Raw genomic sequence first — 18,537 nt, 5'->3', positions numbered from 1 at the left:
TTGTGGGACTGGAATAAAAAAGGGGGAAGGGTACTGAAATACCTTCATTCACTATTTAAAACAATTGCTCCAAGCAGGAAACTTGGCACTAGAACCTTTTATTAAATCAGTTCAGAGGGATCTGTTTTCAACAAATGAGATAAATGTCAAGTTGAAGTCTTTAGGCACTCAAAGTGCATCACATTTTCCTTCCCCAAGAAAGCAGAACAAAAATGTGCACAAATGAAATTACTTACATATGTAAAAATCACATTCAGTTTAAATAATCTTTTCTTCCTGCCTGAATGTATTAACAGTGTATCAGAGCTTAATGTAATCTTTTAAGAGTGTGATTATTTGAGAATGTTTTGATCCCCTCTACTTGTTATTGTTAACCTACATCACAACAAACATGTACACATGTATTTATCTGTATAGCATCTTTATTTTGGTCACTGTAGTTCTGGGTGCTTCCCATGTGTATGTGGAGAGGGACATTAGGGAAATCAATAGTAATTCTTTACAATTTTTTTTGTGTTGGTCCATTTAGCAACCTCTCTCTTTTTGCTAATTCTCTCATCTCCCATTATGTGCTTTTCCACCTCCTGGATATCTGCTTTTCTGCTGCCTACTCTCTGTTAGTGCAGCCTAATGCTGCCATGTGTATTCATTGTGGTGGGCAGGAGGGAGGACCTGGCATGGAGACAAGGGCATGCTGCTCTCGTCTGCAGCTTTCAAACTTCCATTGCTGGTTAGTCCAGGGCTTTTCTGGCACTTCAGTTCTTTGCATTTTAGTAGAAGTATGGCAACAATTTTAGGAGCATATATTCTCTTTTCTTGGAGAGAACAGACTGAGGAGTTGCAGTTTTAGAAAATGCTAAAACACTTCTGAGTTTTGTGAGGTCAGAAACTGTGGGATAACATCAATGTCTTCATGCTAATTTAGTTCCCTGAAGATCCCAAAGTGATACCTAGGCAGCCACAGGAAATTAGAAAGTTTTTACTTCCACTGTTTTTATTGGTGTACTACCTGATTATGGCTTTGCAAGACAAGGAGAGAGGGTACAAACAACTTAAAGAAGCGTAAGGGTGCTGAGGGAATCTTTCAATCCCAAAGCACTGAGATTTGTAATCCTTACTCAAGCTAGGGAAGGCTATTGTCAATAGTCCCTTGATATTTAAGCTCTCCAAGCCACTGAGTCACTGGGCCTACTCGTTTGAGTCATTACAGAAAGGGGGAGTGCTGCTGTTACACAGAGGACTTTAGCAAAGGCCAGTTTTCAGGGAATATCCCACTGAACAAATCCTCTCCCATCTAAATGTGGAGAATGTTCAAAACTCAACAGGGTCGAGCAAGAGAGAATTGGGGAGGGGATAGCAGGGGGGTGATGGAAAGCAAGGGTGAGCACAGTGGATCAGATGACTTCTGTCTTCTCCAGGGGATGCTCAGCCAGTTTTCCATTCTTGCTTCATATGATTCACACTTTGCTCTCCCAGCATTACTGATGGGAATCTCAAAATATCAGAGAAATGATGAAAAGAAAGCTTTTTCCTTGCCAGGTCAAAACATCAGCTATGGACAGCACAACTCCAGGAAAAGCCACAGAAAAGTATAGTTCTGGTGCCTTGCATTCCTGATTACAGAATTTGATAGGGCCATTTAGTAAATCTTCCTAAATGAGCTGTCTGGCAACCAGTAAAAAGGTCCTGCACTCTTCCATGCTGGGAATGTCTGGCACAGGTGTTTGTTAGGTTGACCTTGCCCTCTGGTACAACAATGCTGGGTCTTGTGATGGCCTTGAAATACGGAACTCTGTCTTTTGAGGAAAAGCTCATGGAGGTTTTAGCAAATCAAGTTTTCCTTTCTATTACTATCACTGAATGGTTTCTTTGAAAGATTATTTCTCCAAGAGGCAGAAGCTTGCTTTCCAAATCTTTCAATTTCTTCTATAAATCTGTAATCTCTTTTTTCACCTCTTCCTCTGGATGTAATGGTGCTCCAGCCTGATATATCCGCAGAGGGAAAAAAGCCTATGTCAGTCTTTACCTTTTCAGAGATTATGAAAGTGACCCTGCTTCAGTCTCCAGTCCATGTCTTCCCTGCACAGATACCAGCTGTATGCTTGGTTTGGTCCCCAGAAGATTACAGGAAAGGTCATGATGACAGGAATTTGTCTATTATCCTTTTCTTTTCCTCTCTTCCCAAAACGTGCCTGTGATAATAAGGAACCTTAAGGTAATAATTCAAGGGTGATAGCTTTGTTTTTCCCCAGGATATGAACGTTAGGATTGTGGTGTCCATTGTGTCAGTGCCTCACATGTTGGCTTCCAAGTAGAAGATGAGGAGAGAGAGTATTAAATGTCTTGCTCCAATCATACAAAAGCTATGGGCATTTGTCCTCAAAGGGCAACTGAGAATTTTCAAGCACAGGCATCCCCAAGTAGGCAGAAAGCCAGCATCACCAGGTTTATGGTGATGTGTACACACAGGGCTGGTTCGGGGAAAGGGTCACTCAAGGAGGGGCTTGGACAGAGTCAGTAGGTCCCTGCAGGACCATTCCTGCTGGTGTAGGATTGTTTTGGCATTTCTAAGTAACAGAACATAGGATGTTGGGATCCTTGGGTCTTTTCCCTGTGTTTTGGATGTGGTCTGCTGGTTGGTTAGAGAATGTACAGCCAGGAATGTTAGTTGGAAGAGTCGGTGTAGGTGGATTTTGGGTCTGTTTTAGCGTACACCTGTTTTCTTCTCCCCATCTTGCTTAAAAAAGAACTTCCATTTCCTTTTGGCTGCTATGTAAATACGGAAATGTGGAGACTCTTATCTAAAAAAGTTCAGACTATCAATGGGCTAAGAGACAGTCAAATCAAGTTAGGAAAAAAACTGAGTGAATAAATGGTCAGGTTCTTAATAAAAGTGTTTTATCATTTGGATTAAAGCCAAGATCTTTGATGTGTAACAGACAAATACATCTATTAAAAGTGGTAACAGAGTGAAAAATTTGCTCATAGGAGAAATTACTCAGTGTAAAACTAAAAGCCAGCTGTAAAAAAAAAAAATGGTTCCTGTCAAATAAATGACTATAAAATGCCTAATGTCTAGAAATACAGAGTAACAGATATGGTTAAAAGAAACTATCCTGTGTCAATGTACACAATCCTGAGCTCTGGCTTAACTGCCACCGCTCAGAGATATATTGGGTTGTTATGGGTAATTCTCTGAAAATATCAGGTCAACAGTTAGTGGAAAGGCAAATAGCAGGTACAAAATATTGGCAAGGGACTAGAAAGCAGACTACAAAACATTATTACCCCAATGTTTCAACCCGTGATTCACGATTCACTCCCATTTTAACTGCTGCAGTGCTCAGAGAAAGGCAGCAAAGGCGATCAAGAGAAATCTGGGAGGGCCTGATGAAGGCATGCAGGTATGATTGACATGAAGAAGTTATATGAGGGGGAGAAGCACTCTATTTGCCCTCTGTTTCCAGCTATTTATTACCAGCTGCTGTTGGAAACAGGATACTCAGGTAACTTGGAGCTGTTTGCTAGCCCTTATGCTCATTTATATAGAATAGAATAGAATAGAATAGAATAGAATAGAATAGAATAGAATAGAATAGAATAGAATAGAATAGAATAGAATAGAATAGAATCTGGGATAGGAGAAAGCAGTTGCAACCCACTATTACTCATATGGGGAAACTTGTACTAGATCTTGATGTGTTGTGGATGGATCACTGATTTTTGCACAGAATTAAGGGCAGCAGAGTAGGTCAGACCACAGTTTCTGCTGAGGCACCAGTTACAATGAAGAGAAACAAGATGAAGTTTGGCTTGTGGGCAGAAATTTCCCAGAATACATTGGCAACTGGGCAGAATCAGTGCTTTGGCTTGGCTCTCAAGCATACTGGCTCTCCATTCCAGCAAAGGAACAAACCTAGACTGTGTTTCGTAAGATGGGTCAAATTCCTCAAAATGGACCTGGTTCTAAAGTATCTGCTAGTCCACGACTGTGCCACATCTAAGGATTGTAGCACCTCTCCTAGACAGGAGTACAGGGAATCACATTCTGATGCTTAGTAAAGGCAATTCAGTTTTGTAAAATTGCCAGCTACCTATCAGTAAATCGGAGAAATGCAGAATTTACAGCATTTTGGTACGCCTTATTTGTCACTGTCAGTGATAACACTCAGGCAGAGCTAAGGAGCATCATGAATAACTGCTTTGTCACACCAATATTACTAATAAATGCTAACAAATTTCGGATGATCACAAGCACTGTTGAACCATGTCCTCAGCTGAGTATTTCAGGTGTCTGAATCGCAGCTGCTGTGATCACCAATGATAGGTGATCCGAAGGGACATCAGTGGAGGCGAGGCTCCCACTGTTTTTTCCCAGTACCATGACATTGAGAGGCCTCACTGTACTGGGGCATCATGGTTGCCATGTAAGGGCAAGTGGTAGGATGAGACACAGTATGCACAGCAAGGCTTTCATTGGTGTTGGTCTCAGATTTGGGGTAGATGTGCTCACTCACAGCACAGTAACACTGCAAGAGTGGCTCTGATTCTGGTGGGTGTGGTTTGCTTAGCAGGGAGGTTCACCTCCAGGCACCTTAGGGTTAACTTGTGGCACCACTTGAGGCTGGCAGCAAAGAAACTCAGGCAGAAGCTGAGAAACTAATCTACATGCTGGAAACTGTGTTCTGGGAACATTATCTCTACCCAAACTAATTTTCCTTGTTTCTGAGCCTGCTCAGAGGTACCACAGCATCTCTCCAAGGCATAACATTGTGTAGCTCTCTGATAGTACCTCGAGAAATCACATGGATGTTCTCTGTAAAAAATGGGAAGGAACTAAGGGTCCTTGCCAACACACTTTAGAACTGACTATGTCTTAATTTATCCATGACAGAGTGTCTTACTCAGTAGGTGAGAATTTAGCTATGAGTATATTGAGTGGCAGCCAGCTTGGAGCATGACTCTAATTTACTGTAACTCTTGCTACATTCTGTCTGATCATTATCGTGCTGAACAAAATGTTTTTAAAGTGCTTTTATAGGGTTGAGTGACTTGTTCAATAATTTATACCATTTTGGAGGGATTAGAGGATGAATTTAAGTCATCAAATAATGCCATTATGGCTCAATGACTACATTCTTTATCAGGGAAAAAAAAATCAGTTGTAATTATGCTCAAAGAGACAGAGACCCTTTATTCAGCAGTTCCCCCAAGAACAATGATATCAAAGATGCTGATAGGTCTCTCAGCTGTAAAGAGGGCTGTCCTTCTTTGTTAGGAAGGAATAGATCAGCTGCTGTCTGCTTATCTGTGTATCCATTGTGCCATTTATGCCACAGATTTTCAGTGTGCTGTGCCTTTAAACATCTGCTCCTTGCAGAAGCCAGATATCCCTCTGTATGCAGAGCTGTGCAAACTCTTGGGGAGCCCATGGCCCCACTTAAGCTGCTGGGAGTTTTGCCCCTAATTTCAGCAGAGAATTTCTGTCCAAGTTCATGGAGCAAAGAAAAAGCAAAGTCCTTTTGGTGGCTATCTGGGACCTTTACTTACACTAGATTGCAAGGTGTCTGCCTGACCCTTATGATTAATTTAATGTTTCTTTTCCATTTTGTTTGTTTTCATTTATTTAAACTGATAGCTGCCCTGGCTAGGGAACCACTGGTATTTCAAGTTCTGTTTTCCACCAGTGGAGTGAGCACTGGTGAGCAAGATTTCTTTGGACCCAGATTATGTCTAATGCTGTCAGACTAGCAGTGTAACACAAAGTTTTCATTTTTTTCCTTTAAGATATCCAGTGAAATGATGAAATCCTGCTCATTTGACCTCTGAGCTGGCTTTTCAGACAAGCTTTTAGCAGCTTAGGAAGACTTATCTCAGAGAGGAAAATCAGGTCATGCAGTGTGTGTGGACAAAGACTAGATAACTGATTTGAGCAAGGGAGAATACATTAAATCATCCCTTATCCTTGCAAAAGGACTGTGTGTACAAGGTGAGCACTGGCTGCAGTCACTCCCCCAGAGGATTTGAGAGGTGCAGGCCAGAAGTAAATATGTCTAACCATGAGGGTGTTTGGATTTGTAGTTCTCTGCACGTTGCTCTCCATGTCCCACACTTATTAACATGTCTGTGTGACAGAGCCTGGTCCAAAGCCCAGTGGGATCTTTCCAATGCATTTGCATTTGGCTCCTAACTCTGTTACTACAGACTTGGTGCCCGTGTGCTTTCTTAGTCAGATTTCTTACCATCAGATGAGAATTGTCTCATTTCAGTGTATGCCCAAAATTAGCCCCCCACACTCCTCCAGTCAGCAGGAGAAGAGAGGCACCTCCAGACTCATCCCGTTCATTTCAGAGGCCAGACGTGGCCAGTAACCCTCTGGAGATAACAATTTGCCTTCACTGCGAGAACAGCCAGGAGAGCCCTGCTGACTGGATTCGGTACCAAACTTTCTGACGGAAACAAGCCTTTTTCTGGCTCCTAGATGGGATAACAGAGTAAGTCCTGTCCACTGCATGTCTGGGAAAGCAAGGACTGGTGGGCCCACTGTAAAGATGGCTGTCGGAATCACTCAGCACTCTCCTGAATTCAGATGCCATAGTAGTTGCGACACCTAATTATCCATGTATAGTAGGTGGTCCAAACAGGAGCACACAGCAGAGCAGCAGATGGGGGTTGCTGCTGTCAGATTAGATTGAAGTTAGATAAAGCTTAATTAACACTTTATTTTTGTAAGATTCAACTCTGATTAGTCACACAAAAATATTACAGAGAAGCTGGGCAGAAATCAAGAGGCATAACTAACATTATTAAAAATCAAGGAAACATTTTTATAGAGCAAGACCTTGCTAGCAAGGGGTTATTCCCTGAATTTGACGCCTCTTTTGTCTGGAGAACAAGATGTACATGGAAAGAGTTCTTTAACCCACCAACCAACTACTGTGCAACCCTGCCCTTTCTAGCTCAAGCAATCTAATTTACATAATCATACATATTTCAACACTCATTTGAGGTACTTTACGTCATTGGTTAAAATTCTCATTATTTTCCATCACTTCTAGATTTGAGGAACGCAGTATTTTAGAGGTGTTTTATCAAGACCCCTACTAACCTCCGTACAATTTATCAAGAGTTTTGGTGTCAAGCCCCACAAGCGTCATCTCCCAACTCCTTGCTATCCAGTATGAAACTTATGTCATGATATTTTGAATATTCTGAACCCATGGCTTGACCCATCAAAAGATTTTTGACCTTCCCCTAATTAACAAAGGTATGTGAAGTCTTCTGTGTCAGAGTCTCCTTCTATTGTTGGAATCCACATAGTGTCCTGGTAGGCTTCTCCTGCCTGTGAGTTCTAAAAACTTACCAGAAACTTTTGTGTGGCCCACAGGGAAGGTCGCTTGCAGGAATAGCCTGCAAAGCAGTCATTGGACAAAATGTTTTTCTGTGCCAGATAGTACAAACCAGTGAGCCAAGTAAATCCCATTTAAACCTTATTTTTAAGTTAAAGGAGACATGTGCTGTCTATGGTCCAAGAATGAATCCAACTTTTGCTTTTTAGGATGGGAAAAGGATGTCACAGATTAAGATAGTTTTGCTGTAGAGCAAATATGCAGGTTTAGAATAGCTAAAATCCAAAATAATCCAAGCTTACAATAAATGAGCGCTTCTCCCTTGCCCTCTATTGTTGTCCAACTGCCAGGACTGCAAAGGGATGACCTCTACAGGGAATTCAAATCAAACCAAGCCAATTCCTTTTTTTTTTTTTTTTTTTTTTACCTCTGTGGTGTCTAACCAACTATTTGCAGAATGTAGTACAACTTATGTAGCTCATTTAGTTCAGCTGGTTTCTCCTTTTGCTTTCTCTCCTTGTAAGCACAATTAAGTGGTCAGCTGGGTGCTTCTGTTGCACTGTTTTGTCTGAGCTGTCTGGTCCAACACAGCTCAATGGGCATTGCAGATGGCAGTGAAAGCTCCTTACTGTACTTTTTATCACCTCAGCTCTGCCACCAGACAGTGAGAAGGATACACCCTGGCCCCTAAAAAGCCTGAAACCAATACACAGGGTCTTTTCTTAGTTTATGCGTTTATTTAACTGTGTGGCTGTGACTAACCATGTGAAGATGAGGGCAGAACTTACATCTCCCCAATGTCTCTTCAAAGCATTGCCAGAAGACAGCACGGTGTCCCCCCTCAGCAAAGCCCAGGGCTTGTCTGGCAGGGCAGACAGTGTGAGTATAAAAGGCTATCCAGAGCCCCCTACCCCTTGCTCTCTGGGGTATTTACCTTTGCCATATCTCAAATGTGGGAAATACCACAGCAAAATATGAGAGTGATTTAGCAAAGGCAATTGCATTTGTGCTTTCCCTTGCTCAGAGAAAGAAAACAGGACAGTGATACCCTGTCCACCTGTTCTTTTTCATAAGAGAGTAATCTATTTAAAAACAGGGATGCAAAACAGGTTTTTACTGCTCTTGCACAAGAATAATACAAAATGAGCAGAAGTCGTCCAAGAAAGTTTTTGTTGGCACCAACCTTCCCATTCTCCGGAGTCGCGCGTTATCTGATAGCTGGCATACGGCAGGCTCTGGATAGTCTGTTATTCTTTCCCACGCTGCAAGATTTGGGCAGTAAATAGCTTAAATAAATGCCAGAAGTATAATTCACTTTCTACTTCATCTGATTTAAGGAAGACTTTCCTCAGATAATTCCTCCCAGGCATGCTGTCCAAGGCAGGACTGGTCCCTGGTGGATCGAGCTACCTTGACCTCTCTAGCTGGCTCCATTTCAGCTTTTTAAAGGTTGGAGATAAAGAACAGAAGAAACAACTTGCTACATCCAAGCACTGTTGCACTTTTCTGTGAGCTCAGTGAGATGCCAGGTGCTCCTTGAAGGGCCTGTGCCATTATACAGCATTAGTGGCCCTATGTCACCTTTGAAATAACCTTTTACTCCTGCAGCAGGTAACCACCATGCCTGGTAATTCTCCCAGAGGGGCAAAGAGGCAGCAGATCAATTCTCATGATGGAGATCCTGGCCAGGCAAAGGGCTAAACTCTGCAGGACTGAAAGCGGAAGTGGAGGAGCTCTGTCTGTCTCTGTTACCCCTCCAAGAAAAAGAGTCTTAGTACCATAAAATTGTTTGAGTTGGAAGGTACCTTTAAAGATCATCTAGTGCAACTCCCCTGCAATGGGCAGGGACACTTTCCACTAGATCTCGTTGCTCAGAGCCCCACCCAACCTGACAGTTAACATTTCCAGGCCTGGGGCATTCACAGCTTCCCGGGGGAACCTGTTCCAGTGATTCACCAATTTAATAAAAAAATCTCTTCATTATATCTAGACTGAATCTGCACTCTTTTAGTTTAAAACTAGAAGTGGGAATGGAGATTGCCAGTGAAGACTGAGGCAAAAGGTTGTTGAGTATTTCATAATCCATTCTTAGCAGTTTGCTGGTCATGTTCATTGAGGGGGTAAAGATTTCCTTATCTTTCCTTTTCTGGCTGACATAGCTGCACAAGCCCTTCTTGTTACTCTTTACATCCCTTGCCAAGTTCAGCTCCAGCCACATTGGCCTTCCTCATCCCATCCCTGCACAGCTGGGAACCATTCCTGTACTTTTCCTGGGATCCCTGTTCTTGCTTCCACTACCTGTGCAATTCTTTCCTGCCCTTTAATTTGACCAGCAGATCCTGATTCATCCATGTTGGTCTCCTGCCTCCCTTTCCTGATTTCTTACATCTGAGGATTGAGAGCTCTTGTACTCTATGGAAAGCCTTCTTAAAGATCTGCCAGCTCTGTTGTGCTCCCTTGTCCCTCAGGGCAGATTATCATGGGGTCCTATTGACCAACCCTTTGAATGACTGGAATTTTGCTTTCCTAAAATTCAGGGTCCTAACTTTACTCTTTGCCTGACCCAGAGAAGTATTTGGAACCGCTGGGATTCCTGGGAAAATGACACTGCTTCCTACATCTTGAGATCATAATGAAAAATTAGTCAAATCCCAGGAGTGCTTTTTAGGAAACCTAGTATTTTCAGATTTTAATGAAACTGCTGTTGGCACAGAGAGATGAGGGATAGGTAGATTAGTCAAACCCTCAGGGTGCTGCAGCCACTGGCACTATTTTATCACACTCATCAAGACAGCGTGAGGGGATGGCAGGAGCTTAGGTTTATGTCAATTCCTGCAAATTAACTCCCATCAAATTAAGTTGTTTTATAACAAAGACAGTGGTTGTTATAAAGGAAGGAGAGGGAAGACCACAGTTGACATTGTGTGATAAGGACTCATTTAAAACTGCATAGATGGGCAGGCAAAGCTGCTCTGTTGAACCGTGCGTTGTGCACTTGCACCAGTGCCATGGGCTGTCCCAGTTGGAAACCATTTGGTTTTGTCCCACTCCCTGCTTCTGTGCCCAGTGACACTTGGCTACCAGCCCCAGATGCTGATTTTGGTTAGCACCAGTCATTGTCCTGGGAAAGGTAACGGGGTACAAAGAGATCCCGTCCCACCTGAGGCACCTCCCTTCTGCAGCTGCACTCAGTGCAGGGAGATGCAGGTCAGAGCCATTTTTCACACATTGCTTTTCAGTGTTGGCCATTGTTTGCCATCAGAGTTCAGAGCTGTTGGTGTTAGAAGGCTGATCCCAGGAGGCTCCAGTTTAAGGATGCTCATGTTCTTGCTGTGTTTTCTCAGCAGGAGAGCTTTGATCTTAGTATGTGTCTGACAGTCATGTCACCCATGTTGTGCTCATTTGAATTAAGTGTTTGGCTCCAGTGATGTGGTTTTTCTGTTGTTATTATTATTCGGTGTGTTTAATTATTTTTTCTTTCTTCATTAAATATTTTGTTCAGGTTGCCTGCTCCCTTCTCCTGCAGAAAAATTGGCATTTATGGTATTTGTTTTGCTTTTTTTATTGCTTGAGGAAAATTTCCATAATAGATCATCATTTTTTTCTCTTTTTATTTTTTTTTTGTGCTTGTTAATTAAAAGTGACACAAATTTGTTTAAACTACAGACAATTAATAGGGAGGGTGAATCATATATGGTATACCTTATTCACTTGGCTCCATGGAATCCCAGCAGTCCAGGTCTCCACAGCAACCTCTGGAGCACGCCTCCCTGTACGGTGCCCACATACCCTTTGGTTTACTGTGGCTGTCACAGTCACTGCCAGGAGGACACATGAGGATAAGGCAAGATGCCAGAGATGCCAGAAGAGATACATATACCTAAGCTTGCTACCAGTGTCCTTCTTAGGGCTGCTTTGTAAACGAAACGTTGAAATATAAACCTGTATTTATGAGAGGGTCACCTGTTATGAATTACCCAGCACTTCCCCTTGCAAGACTCTCGTTTCCATTGATTATGGCTTTTCTAAGTGGGCTGAGATTTTCTGTATCGACCTCAGGCTAGATGATTTTTGTGAAAGATAATAAACATATGGCAGTGAGACAAGAACATTTATTAGGTGAATTAAGTATACATATACACAGATAACATATAGTAAAGATACAGACAGATAATCACAAGTGTCTAATTCTACCAGTTCAGGAAGTTTTCACTGCCTCAGCTGGAAATTACGACTCTTTTGTGGAAGCACAGAGCCTGCAAGCATGCACGTACCTTGTCTTGTAGTACTAGGCAAAACAGGTCCCTTCACACAGCAGCTCTTGTTCCAGCTGGAGGAGGGGCAGTTTCTTAAACCTCCCTCATTTGGTTTCCTGCAATTGTGCGATGATAAACTAAAGGGCTAGGCTTGTTGTAGTGTAGATATTGCATATTGCAGCCATTGCAAGTTGTAATGCTGAAGTAGAACAAATCATTATGTGTTTGATTTTGTCCAAAACCAGATAGGACTCTTCATCATTCATGCTCATTGGCAAACTTATTTCAGAATAAGAACTCAAGAAGCATTAAAAAGCAGAGCTCCATACAGAGCGTGGGATAGTCTTTGCACAAGTCCAGCAATGGAGGCTCTCTAGTGGTCTCTCTGAACCAGGTATTTTGTCCAAAAAGTGTAAGATGAGGTCACTGCAAGCCAAGAGTGCCACTGTGCCCCTGTGGCTGGATGGAGATCTGGGAGGAAATTCTAGCCCCGTTGAAGTCAGCTGGAGTTTTGCCATTGGCTTTGATGGAGCCAACATTCCTCTTCTGATGCAGACATTTCACAATAACCTCCTCTGTTGAACTTTCAACACATGCATGTTATTTTCATTACAAATAAACAAAATATTTCTAAAAAGGACACCTTCATATATACAGTATGCCAGAAGATTACATTAAAAGTTCATCATGGTGCACATGGTAAAACACTAATAATCCATCCTTGATGTCTCTGGGAAAAATTCTGACATGAACAAATCTCCTTTAGGTCATTTTGCCTGAATATACAGCAATCAAATTTACAGCTGAGGGTTTATTATTTTTGCAGAATGCACACGCATTCCGAATTTGCCGTGCTCAGAAATGGAGACAAGACATTCATCTGTGTCCTTGGCTTTGGGAAAAGACATCCCTGTGTGTCCGGCCATGGGCCCTGGTATAGAGCAGACAGGAAATCTGCCAGACTGCCTCGGCAGGAGGCTGCCTTCAACACGTGCAGCAAGGAACAAGAAATGTCTTAATGATTAATCACTGTCAACCTTTGTTCTCATTAAAGACTTGATTGTCAGATAAGGCTGGTAATGAGGCGCTGTTCTTGGGCCTGTTGCTATGTGATTGTGCAAGGGCTGAATCTAAGCCTTACACCCTGCAAGATGAAGCTCCCACTTTGCCCAAGTTTAGGAGTTGGGGTTGGAAATATTGTTCCAAGAGTGCCTGCTAGTGGCTATGGGGCTGTGCAGCTCTCTGGCAAGGGATTATGGCAGGGCTGCAAATAAATCTGAAAATATGTTCGCAAGGATCTTGGGTAAAAGCAGCTTCCCTGTTGGTGTTGAACAGGCAAAGTGCTATATCAGGTTTCTATTAAGAATTGTACAAGTAATTAACTATCTGCCAAAGTGAGGATTGGCTCCTTTCAGGGATTTGTTCACTCATTTTTATGTTTGAGATTGTGCTCAATTCTACCTATTTCTGAAATGGTTCTGGGGTGCACTGAAATTTCAGTGTGCAAAAAACTGTATTTTTGAAAAGCCCAAACTCCCTGGATCTTCCAGTGAGAGCTGCAGCAGTTGGGTTTGCTGAAATACTTATCCCTCAGCATGCTGAATACCTGCTGCACCACTTGATGTCCAAACATACCACTCCAATGGGTGACTTACACCATGAGGATGCAGAAATCAGGTGTGTGCTCCCTACAGTCAGGAGCAGTTCCAGTTTGTGTCTGAAGGGATTAGTCCACATTTCCTGTTTGGGCTCCACAATTCAGTCTGTTGAAGGAGTGACACAGCATTTGCTTCTTTTCCCTGGCTGGATGAAGGCACACGTATTTCTGGCAGACAGCCTGGGCTTGTGAAATTGCAATGCTAGTGTCCATGTTTCCTTGTGTATGTGCCTTGGAAACATGGTTGGCCCTGAAATTTTTGTCCTGAGAGCTCAGATGTTCTCAGGAGAAAAACATAGGAGATAGTCCCATGAGGCTGAGCCAACTTCTTATAAACACTCCACAAAATTACTGAAAGGAGCTATTTTGCAGCCTTCACACAGCTGTATCTTTGGATATTAGACACAGAAAAACCAGCTCTTAGGATCTTGCAATGTTCAGGTTTTTCAAATGCTGTTTGTACATATAAAAGCAATCTTCCTGGAATGCATAAAAATATTCTCTGACAGATATTAGGGGAAATTCAGCCTATGATAGTATCTTTCACCTGGTTAATTTGGGAGGCTTTTAGATCACTCTATGCAACACCCTTAGAAATTCATCCACTTTTGCTTGACAAATCATAGGGTGTTCACACTCACTCTTCCAGGCATCTTACTCCAGTGTGACTAGAAGCATCCAAGATGAGGAGTATAAGGGAATGTCCTTATCATCTAATCTGGGTTCCTAAGTCAGTTGTCTAAATTAAACATCTGAAGCCTAATTATACAGCCCCATCTCCCTGTATAGTGAAGGGAGAGCTACAGCAGGCAGTTTGGAGAGAATCTGCTCTAAGGTTTTTGTTAGAGACCTATACTTCAAGGAGGCTCACTTTTATGCTGTGTATTCCAGATATGAAAAAAGGTTGAATGAGTTTGAGTTGCTCAGGAAGGTACTGTTTTCCACTCCCATCAAGCTGAACAAGCAGTAAGGCAAGGGAGAATCTGCTTGGCTGTGTTTCTCCCCAGTCTGTCTTATTTCCTTATACACAGATCATATCCTCAGCTGCTGCAGATGAGTTTAACCTCAGGAAATTCTTGGTGCTCTCACAGTATACAGTGGCATAGAAAGCAGCCCTCTGCACTCCAGTCAAGAGTGGGAGTTATTCCTAAAAGTATGAAAACTCTAGCTTTTTCACTAGAGCTGAAAGAGTTCTTATTTGACAAGTGCTCTGCTGTGGTCCTGCTGAAGTTTTGTTTTCTTGTCTGAGGCAAGGACATAAGCAGGCAGTGCTTGGAGTTCAGACAACCATGAAAAGGCCAGTATTTAGCAGAAAGGGGTGTATCTGTTTCAGCAAAAAAGAGGGGGCTCAGAAGAGGGCTGACAGGTATTATGATTGGCTGTTCAGCAAAGCACCCTGTGCTCGGCTTCCTAAAGTTGCATGAGTCAGGCCAGCTCTTCTCAATAAGCCAAAGTGCTTGGCCCAGCAGCTGCAGGAGAGCCTCAGTTTGTGCCTGTGGAAAGGAGCATGCCAGCTGGGGCTGTGGAGGCTCACATCAGGGGCTCACAGGGCTTTTCTGAAACACTGCAAAACTTGGTTGAACCATTCCCCTTCGCCTCCTCCTCCTCATCCTTCTCTTGTCCCTCTTCCTCCTCCTTTTCCAAGCGCTCAGTTGTTCAAGATGGTTTGCAGTCAAACCAGAAAGCCCCTGAGAAGCTCACACTGTGGGGACAGCCACTGGTCCCTTGAAGAACTCCACAGAAGAGCCTTTTCCTTCACCATCCTCACTCTAAGCCTGCAGTGAAGAGCTGCACAAGCCCATGATGCCAATTAACACAAACTGCTTATGAGTGAGGACATCATGCATAGGTTCAGTCACCAGATGAACATGACTTTGCACATCCTTTCCCCTGGAAGCAGCTTTTTGTAAGGCAGGCATCTGTCACTGAGCAGACTTGCATAAATGGATCTGAAGACTTTTCCTTTCTTCTTTTAATTCTTTGTTTCTTTAAGCCATAATTGATGCAAGAGAAGAGCAAAAGTCAGAGCTGTCACTCCCAATCTGATGCAGGGCACAGAATGAGTTGCCCCACAGAGGAACAGAAAGGTGGAAAAATTCCCCATCTCCTTTTGAGGGAAAAATCTGCAAGAAGCAGAAGCTCATCTTGTGGCACAGATGTCAGGGCTCCTGGCTGGGAAGCAAACAGTCTCTGTGGGCATTGTGGTTTCATACAAAATTGACCATTGTTTCCCTTCTGTCCCATCAAAATTATTCATCAATTCAAAGCATTTCCAGGAGAAAGAGGGGAAAGGTTTGCACATCCTTTTCCAGCCAACTGTCCTTAGGCCACTTCTGAACTAAGAATGTAGAGACATAAGCTTGCAAAAGGCTTTCAGAGCTCCTGACAAGCTCTGTAGGGAAAGGAGAGGAGAGGAGAGGAGAGGAGAGGAGAGGAGAGGAGAGGAGAGGAGAGGAGAGGAGAGGAGAGGAGAGGAGAGGAGAGGAGAGGAGAGGAGAGGAGAGGAGAGGAGAGGAGAGGAGAGGAGAGGAGAGGAGAGGAGAGGAGAGGAGAGGAAGAGAAAAAAGGGTGAAAAAGAAAAGTCTATTTTTAAAAGTTCATATATATGTGTTAGAAGCCAAGACATCTCTTCATTTGTAAGAACACAAATCAGCTGCAGCAGGGATAGTGAAAGGCAAATTTGGTCTTAAATGCTTTGTTTTACTGCTAATTTAAACATTTGAACGTAATGTTCTTTATGATGCTTAAGAACAAAACCGCAGTTGTGCTCCCAGCTCTGATGAACTCTCACTGTCTGCCTTTCTGCATCTCAGAGGTTTTATATGGCACTGTAACATCAGACAATGTGGTGCAACACATCTGCTTTGTATGTCGAGCATCACTATGCTGAAGCTTCAGCTCTGGCAGGGCAGATGGAGTTTTGTGGTGGTTGGTGAACACTAATCCAGCCCCAGCTGGCACCAGGGATGGCCCTAAAAGGGCTGTAGGTCATTTGCAGGGCTGGAGGAATGTGGAACATGCACGAGCAGCGCCAACAAGTAGGGCAGAAACTGGGGGTGAGCCCAGGTGGACATTTGTACCTGCTGGGGTGTGATGCTTCCAGCCTGTCCCTGACACCTGGCTGGCTGGCTGCAGGGATGTGCTCCCCATCAGGTCACCTCCTTGGGGGCAAAGGGGACAGGTTACTTTCCTCATGCAGATGGTGACACCATGCAGGCAAGCACTCGGGGCTCCCCAGCTCGAGGGATGCTGGGCTGCCTCTGCAGCCTGCTCGGTAGAGGTGCCCCTGGGCAAGGGGACAGGTATGACCCACTCCAGATTTTCTCTGGTCAGGGCTTTCTAAAGTTAAACCACATGAACTGCAGCATTGGAACCCAGGAATGACATTAAAAACCAGCTGCTCTAGATGTGTGGAGTTGTAGTAGAGCTGCTGCAGTAAAGCTGGGCTTAGAGCAGGATGAAACAGTTTTACAGAAGCAGGGTAACTCCAGCCAAACCTGCCCTTCCTCTCAGGGATGTCAGAAGGCACACTTTGTCCTGTTCAGGGGCAGAGCCCCATGTCCATGACAGCAGTGTAGCCCTTCTGCTGTCTGATTTGCAGGATGGAAGCGCAGGGTGAGAGCAGGGCCCGATAGCACTGGTCCATGAAGGGTCAAACTGCTGTGCAGCTAGTCTCCTGATTTATTAGGAAACTGTTCTTCCTTCTCCCATTGCAAGGGGAAGATCAGCAGGCAGGAGAAGTAACACATCGTAGATTCATAGGCTCGCACTGACATTTCATGAACGGCAGAGAAAGGACCAAATGCAAAAAAACCCCCAACCTGGCTCCAAGCTGATGATTTACACTGTTTTCTCAGGGTCTGTTTGCCAAGCAGCTGGTGCTTTGTGCCAATGGCTATTACAGAAGAGCTTTCTTTGATAGATACTGTGAATGAACACTACACAGTTTATCTTAAGACAAAATCCCCCCCACTGCTTATATGGGTTGGTAGGGAATGAGGGAAAGAAAAACTTAGGCTTTGTTGGTTTTTTTACGTAGGACTGAAAGCACATTCGGGGGAGCCTGCACTATCTGTGCAAAAACACAACAGATGAATTCTATTAATGGATGGAACATGTGCCTGGGTTCAAGCTAGAGTTGTCATTTGAATATAGAAGTCAAAGCCAATTTATTGTAACATATTTTTCTTTTCAAAATATTTTAGGAAAGACAAAAAAGTTTGCGCAACAACTTGGCAAGCGGGTCTGTTGAGAGGAGGTATTTTCTATCTTGCAGCTAGCATAAGGGCTGAAAAATGTGGCAGTGCCGAGCAATCCTAGATTCCTTCTGGAACTGAAAGAAAGTGTGCAGGATATAATTGTGTAAGAGCCCAATAAATTTGAAGGGTGGGTTTGTAACACTGCCTTGGGGGCTGCAGGTGGCTCCAGAAGAAAGTCAAGGTTTTTATTTCAGTAACAGTCTTCAAATACTTTATCTAACTAGCTACACACTCATGTAGCCCCATCTAGAAGCCAGGGAGTTATTTTAAAATAGAAATACCCATACAATCATTGTGCTTCTTCCATGCCAGATGGTAGAAAGATAAGTGGGATCAGTCTGTATGGAGTGTGTTACTGGGGAGGGGAGGGATGCAAAAGCTAAGGCACAAGAATGAGCTTTCCTGGAGGTTGCAAAGTGCTAAACATCAGTGCTCTGTGGTCGTCAGGGCATGGGTAGGCTACATATGACCAATCTTTGTTTCGATGTCAGCCCATGCTTGCCCAAATGCCCCAGGGGACATGGCCATGGAGCAGAGCTTTACTAGGATAGCAGCCCAGATCCTGGCCACTCGAGAGAGTGTACGCCTCCCTGCACAACAGGGAGCATCAGACTCCCGCTGTGAGGTCTTGTGTTGCAAGGCAAAAATGCTGCTGCCTCTTAGGTTATACAGAGTTATGTGGTTGGTTCTTATGGTGAATTGCAGCCAAGTGGGGTCAGAGAATGGATGTGTCTCCTGACTATTGTGACCTCTTCAGTGTATCCCATTTTCTTTGTAGCTGTGTGGCTAAGAAATACGTGGGTATTGAGTGATCCAACATAGGCTAAGTATTTTTGTGTGTGTACTGAGAAAGCTACATTTGGTAAAGGCCCAAATACCAAACACTGCTGGAGCAAGTAGGCAGAAAACACATTAGTGCGAAGGGAAATAATGGCCAAGAGAAAAGGAGCAGCATACTGTCATCCCATGTACATTCTCTTCTTGTATGAGCATGGTTTGAGTCCTCATGTTCCTTC

General features: G+C 43.5%; 1 protein-coding gene across 1 annotated transcript in view; it reads left to right on the top strand.

Annotated features, from left to right (window-relative positions):
- MAML2 (mastermind like transcriptional coactivator 2) overlaps window positions 1–18,537 on the top strand; it is a 209,467-nt gene that overhangs the window by 177,525 nt on the left and 13,405 nt on the right. The window lies entirely within an intron of this gene.

This window comes from Molothrus aeneus, chromosome 2, assembly GCF_037042795.1.
Source record: "Molothrus aeneus isolate 106 chromosome 2, BPBGC_Maene_1.0, whole genome shotgun sequence".
Classification (NCBI taxonomy): Eukaryota; Metazoa; Chordata; class Aves; order Passeriformes; family Icteridae; genus Molothrus; species Molothrus aeneus.
Note: the sequence above shows the minus strand (reverse complement) of the source record. Positions and strands in the feature narration are given on the sequence as shown.